The sequence below is a fragment of the Arvicanthis niloticus genome, chromosome 13, assembly GCF_011762505.2.
Source record: "Arvicanthis niloticus isolate mArvNil1 chromosome 13, mArvNil1.pat.X, whole genome shotgun sequence".
In the NCBI taxonomy this organism is placed as follows: domain Eukaryota; kingdom Metazoa; phylum Chordata; class Mammalia; order Rodentia; family Muridae; genus Arvicanthis; species Arvicanthis niloticus.
This window is the reverse complement of record NC_047670.1, coordinates 2,375,419-2,381,721: the sequence shown is the minus strand read 5'-3', so window position 1 is coordinate 2,381,721 and position 6,303 is coordinate 2,375,419. Positions and strand designations below refer to the sequence as shown.

The 6,303-nt window shown below is 36.7% G+C and overlaps 1 long non-coding RNA gene across 1 annotated transcript; it reads left to right on the top strand.

Moving 5' to 3' along the window:
• Positions 1–980: 980 nt before the first annotated feature.
• Positions 981–5,484, top strand: LOC143434196 (uncharacterized). The gene is made up of 3 exons (XR_013103536.1): positions 981–1,078; positions 1,671–1,727; positions 5,311–5,484. It is a non-coding gene; the product is annotated as an uncharacterized LOC143434196 (long non-coding RNA).
• Positions 5,485–6,303: the final 819 nt, after the last annotated feature.

The window sequence follows — 6,303 nt, the reverse complement described above, 5'->3', positions numbered from 1 at the left end:
TAGGTTTAATAGAATCTGTCATTCAGCTTCCCAAATGTTGGCTTCTCAGTGGCATGTCAGTTCCTAGGAATTAAAATCTCTATATTAAAAACAGGAAATTCGTGCTTTTACAAAGGTCACAAATTATTACTATGGTCAGCCACATTGAGCTAATACTTTGAAATTCACAGGGAGGGGTTTTTTTTTTTTTTTTTTTTTTTTTTTTTTTTTTTTTTTTTTTTTTTTTTTTTTTTTTTCTCTCCACCCTGATGCATTAATCATAGCTTGAAACCACAAAGTAGAACAGAGGGTATTTGCCCCATAGGTAAATTCTGCCTATAGCTAATGTGTGAAGAATAGTGTTGCATTGTGTAAGATGTTTTTTCTTTTTATCTTTCACTAATCAGTGATCTTCTCTTGCATCTCAATAAGCCTTTGATACTGATGAAATGCCAGAACAGTGCCTTCATGATTGAATGAAGTGAGGACATGGCTGCTCCAAGGTAGGATTTCTTGAGAAGAATAATTTTACTGTATATATGAAAGAGCAGTCAGAGGCACATGGAAGTGTCCAGACTGAGTGTGGCCAGGAAAGGAGAGAAAATGGGAGAGAGGAGAACTGAGAGGGGAGAGACCACCCACAGGAGAGACCAGAAGCCAGGAGATGGAGGTCAAGAGAGGGAGCTGAGAGACCAATGAGAATCAGGAGAGTGCACGATCAAAAGGTCAGGCTTTTAAAGAACAAGAAGAGAGGAGGGAGGGAGCCTGTGGGTTGTAGTGGTTTAGGGTAGGGGGCAGGGTGAGAAGAGCCACAAGTACCTTGAGTTTAGAGGCCAGCTACTGCTTTGGTATGTTAATAGTCGCTATAGTTAGCTATTTGTCCTGAAGTTTTTTGGGAGCTGACAATGATGAAAGTGGTCTGTGAACTGGATTCCTGAGTTGCTTTCTGATTGGCAAACACTGTTTCTGTCTTTCTCTTTTTTTAATGTTGAATCAGCACAGTAATACTACAAAAGAAGGGCTTTTGTTACCTCTTCAGAAATGAGTGCCAGAGGCTTTGCTCAGAGTCACAAGACAGTATCAGCAGATTTGAAAACAGGTGGGCTGATTCTCAAGGTTAATAATCTTAATTCTTCTCAAGGTTAATAATCTTAATAATTTGAAGGTAGACTATTCTTTCAAATGTTTCATAGTCATACATTATGTGTCCAGCAATATAAACACAAACACACACACACACACACACACACACACAATTTCTTCTATTTTTTTTTTTTTTTTTGAGAGGCAATCCAACACAACAGTGTTGTTAATAGTTTTAGGCTGTCTGAGGACCTAACACCCATGGTGCCTATAAGAAGAAATCTAAACCTGGGGATTCACTGCACCATAGTTAAGCTTATGCTGTTAGAAGGTTGTTTCCTGAGTTCACCATCTCAGGAATGAATTCTACCTTGCTGGCAAGATCAAAACTGAGGTCATGTTCCCAGGCCCCAGAACCCAACTCCTATCCAGCTTCTTCAGATGTTTGATGTTAGTCTGTTAAGCAGTATGGGATGTAAAGAGGGAAGATCCTGTATTCCTGTTATCTAAACTAAGGAATACAAGTCATAAATGTGCTGTCTGTCTTGATTTAATTGACAGTATGCTGCTTGCCCACTCCTTTGTTCTTTTATCTTTCTAAATTCCAGGTCAGAGTCCAGGAGGGAACATGACTGCAAAAGCATATACAAGGACCCTGAAACCAGGTGACTATGTTCTTCTGCTGTCTGTAACCCCTCTGGTTCCTCTGATTCTTTCTCCCCCTCCTCCATAAGAATCCGTGAGAGCTCCATCTGATATCTAATGTTTGACTGTGCAGAACACTGCAGGAAGGACAAACTGTAGGTGGAAAGCATTGTGGCTGGATTGGCATACCATTCTCTGCTTCAGGCCTTGCCTAGTTACAGAAGATAGCCAGTTCAGACTCCCTGTGTCCCATTACTAGGAGTCTTTGTTAGGGTTACTCTTGTAGATTCTATGGACTTTGTATTGCAGTAGGTTTCCATCTCATCTCACATTTCAAGTTGTTTCTTCTAGTATTTTCTCCCTTCCTTCCCACAACCTGATCCCTCCTGCTGTTAACCCCACCCTGCTCCAGAACACATGCAAAATTTGTTTTTTACTTTACAGCTAATATCCATTATAAATGAGTGTGTGCCACACTTGTCTTTTTGAGCCTGGAATACTTCACTCAGGATGATATTTTTGTTCTAGTTTCATCGATTTGCCTGCAGATTACATGATGTCATTGTTTTTAACAGCTAAGTAAGACACCATTGTGTAAATATACTACATTCTTTTTATCTATTAGTTGGTTGAGGGACAACTAGGTTGTTTCCAGTTTCTGGCTATTATGAAAAAAGTTGCTATGAGCATAGCTGAGCAAGTTTCTTTATGAGAATAAAATAAAAGATGAAATAAGAATGAAAAAGTTTGTTTTTATACAGATTTTTATTTCATTTATTTCACTAAGCTTGTTTTTTTCTTCTCCGAACATATTTTTATGAGATATTTTCTACTTATTGGTTAGATAAATGAAACATACTACCTTCTATAATCATAACAGTTCAAGAACAGCCTTGAGGGTAACCCAGTGGTTTTCATTTTTTTTCTTATATGTCTTTTGCAAAAGGAGGATATATTCCGTGATCATATTTAGCTTAAAGTTTAAATATTCAACTCACAGATCACATGAGCTAGATTTTTAATATCCCATAGGAAAAAGTTCTCTGTCTTAAATTTTGCTTTTTGTTCATAAGTCATTTGGTGAAAAAATATATATAAAATGGAAGTTTCTGGCATTTGGATCGAGCTGCTCTGGGTGAAATAAAAAGGAAATGAAATGGCAGGACAATTGAGGTAGGAGACTGACCCTAAATGTAGATGTTGCCATCCCGTAAGACTGAATAAAAAGGAGAACAAAAGTTGGTGCTTAGGTTTCGTCTCTGCTTCTGTCTAGGAAGCAGTGTGACTTCTGTGTGATAGGTTGTATCCTCAATCTGTGATTCAAGTACATTGACAAGAAAAATAATTAACACAAGACTCAAAATTATGCTGTAAAACTTGCAGGCAACAGAGGTGATCTCTGGGGCAAGGATCCCTGTTCTGTGGATTCACATTCCATTTGGCATTTCTCAGCTGAATTTATTCAGCCGAGACAGAGCTTATGTGATTATATGGAAAATAAACACACTTTAAAGAGAGCACAGATTCATACATATAAATGTGAATCATTAGTTAAAACAGACTTACTGGGCAAACAAAAAACAGAATAGACAAAAGTCCTATTTCACTTGTCCTGACAATAAAATGAATGGTTGAATAGGACAATTCTTTGTATTAAAGAATATATTAAATTTTTATTTCTGGGTATCCCTTCCAGAGGAATAGGCATGAATGTATATATACATTATCATCATTGCATGATTTCTATAGTGAAAAACTGGAAACAATCTAAGCAGACATTGGTGGGGTATAGGATACAGTAGCTGAGTTTTACAAGCCAAGCCAGAGCTGGCAACATTATGCTTCTATAACTAAAAATAAAGACTACATGTTGAGTGCTTATTTGATCTGATGGTAGGAAACAAACATTGGCTTAGGACTTTCTGTTTTGTTCCCCTAGTACATCTTTTAAATTCCCAACTGCTAAAGGATCACCAGGCTTGAGTCTTCATGGCTTCTGGCTGTCTGACCCCTCTGGTGTCTTTGGAGGTATGACACCACCTTTAGGACATGGACACTGAGTATATTGGCTTTCTGGAATCAGCATATGCCAGTTAAATCTTTGTTGATTTTCACGTTCCTATAAGTGGTGAGAAATGAAGGGTAGGTTGCTTTCACTTAAAGCTAGAGAAGTTCTCTGGTCATTCCTGTGTTGTGATTGTAGTTGGATATTGGAGGCAGTGGTGGCACATGCCTTTAATCCCAGCACTTGAGAGGCAGAAGCAGGCAGATTTTTGAGTTCAAGGCCAGCCTGGTCTACAGAGTGAGTTCCAGAACAGACAGGGCTACACAGAGAAACCCTGTCTCGAACAAACAAACAAACAAACAAACAAAAAAGTGCTCCTTTCCTAGAGACAGACCCACATCGGCTCCTGACTTCTGGCAACATTATCTAGTTTTCTGGACTGGGTGTGGTTGGGCTGGAGACAGACATTTACCCTACAGGTCTTTAGATAGCCTTGGGGAAACTTTGATCTTTTCCTTGCCAGCCTTCTGTTTCTTTTGGTTCTTTGATTATTTTCATTCCAAGCTATTCTTTCATCAGTGTTGGGGGTGTGTGTGTGTGTGTTAAACTGCACAAATTTTCATTTTGATTATATAAATTAAAATAAAATATACTTTTTTTTTGGAAAGTCTTGTTTTAAGGCCTTCATGAATATCTTTTAAAAAACAACAAAAAATATGATTTTCTAAAATCTACTTTGAAACTTGAAAGTTGAGACATAACAAATTCCTTGAGAAATTTTAGGCCTTTGCTGAGCAGGTGAGTGTATCTAACCAAAGGAAGAAAGGGCAGGAAATATGTGTGAGGAAGAATACATTAATCTTCATTAACATTTTCACACTTGCCCTCATTATCACTAAAATAGAACGAAACAAAACTGTAGTGAATTCACATTAGGAACTTGTACATGCCATGTAAAATAAGTAAGTTTATATGGGACTTGGAAATAGATGAGAAAAGTAAATCACAACAAATAAATATGGTGCCATATTATTTAACCAAAATCTGTTAAGAAAAAGTAAACCTATATGTATATACATATATGCACTTCTATGTGTATATACAAATTCATAAACTGTATAACTTTCACTTTAAATCATAAAGACATTATTTTTAAAAAATCACAGGAAAAAACTTGGAAAATTTATCTGTGTATTTTGAAGTCTTTGTAAGTGAGTAAACACTAAAGTTTTAATTGACTCTTTTAAAAATTGCAACAATTTTACAAACAAAATATTTCAAGAGAATTAAGCTGTTGTTCTGCCATTGACAATTGCAGTTATACTCTCATACATTGAAATATAATGTATGGAGTAGTTCAAAGTCAAAACCGTTTTTGAAGATTTAAAAATTTTAAACATGTAAGTCATCTTCATGCTTCCTCAAATAACATGTCTGTAGTGTCAGAACTGGCATGACTGAAAACTCAGTTTTATTCCCAATTTTATTTCTCTTCTTTTTTGTGTGTATGTCTGTAGATTATGTTTAGTTATATCTTGATGCAAGTGAAATAAGTTGCTACCTACTAAAAGGGTCGATACAATTGTCTTTGAACCCAGGATACAGAGGAAAGGCTGAATTCATTCCTGAGCTATCTTGCCCAGGAGAAAAGGATTGGGGCTGTAGCTCTCATCAGGCAATGACTGATCTGTGGAAATTCTAGAAAGAGGAAGCCCTGCAATGTGACCCAGAACTCACAACTTAAAGGATCAACCTGGCTTTGGCCTGTCACAAGTGGTAAGCCTAAGAGTCAGCTCAGCCTTCCTGCCTCTGCTCTTTAGATGTTTAGACATTCCAGCTGTTAATCATTAATGGATTTGCTAGCTCTCTCAAGAAAAATGTTTCTTGTATCTTTCTGGAATTTTCCACCTCTGTAGGAGGTAAGAATAAAGATCTACACAAGAACAGTATTCCTAGCAGGAGAGTATACTGTGAATCTATTCATTACCTGTAGGGTCATCACCAATCCAGGAAGGAATGGCCTGATGTGACAAATTCTGAAATGTTCTACTTTTCTCTGTGTTCAGAATTAAGATTAGCAGACTTTTGTGATTTTTTTCCCCAAATTTCTGCCTGGGTTGACATCCTTTAGTCTGACTACAAGAAATAGGAATGTAAACTTTTTGTCCTCCAGCATATTTTCCTATACCTAGAATATTCACTAGTTCTTTGATCTCTTTTGCCCACAAATTTTTGCCTTTACCCCCTAAAGCAAGGTGTTATACCTTTGTGATGGATTTAATGAACCCAACTCAGTCCTGCAAATAGATGATGTTTCATGGTGATTGAAATTTACTACCTATGTGATCTGTCCTGTGGCAATTTTTTTACAAAAGGTATCTTGGGCCACACTTTAGTTAAAAATGGTATTAGAGTATTTCATTTTATGATAATTGGAGTATGGTTGTTTCTCATTGCAAAAATTACATGTAAAGCCTAGAAAGCATCTGCAAAACTATAAATAATGCAAAGAAGAAATTTAAAATCCCTTTATCTCCAGCATTTATTAGTAAGTTGTTAACCACCTTAATTATATACCCCATTCCTATATT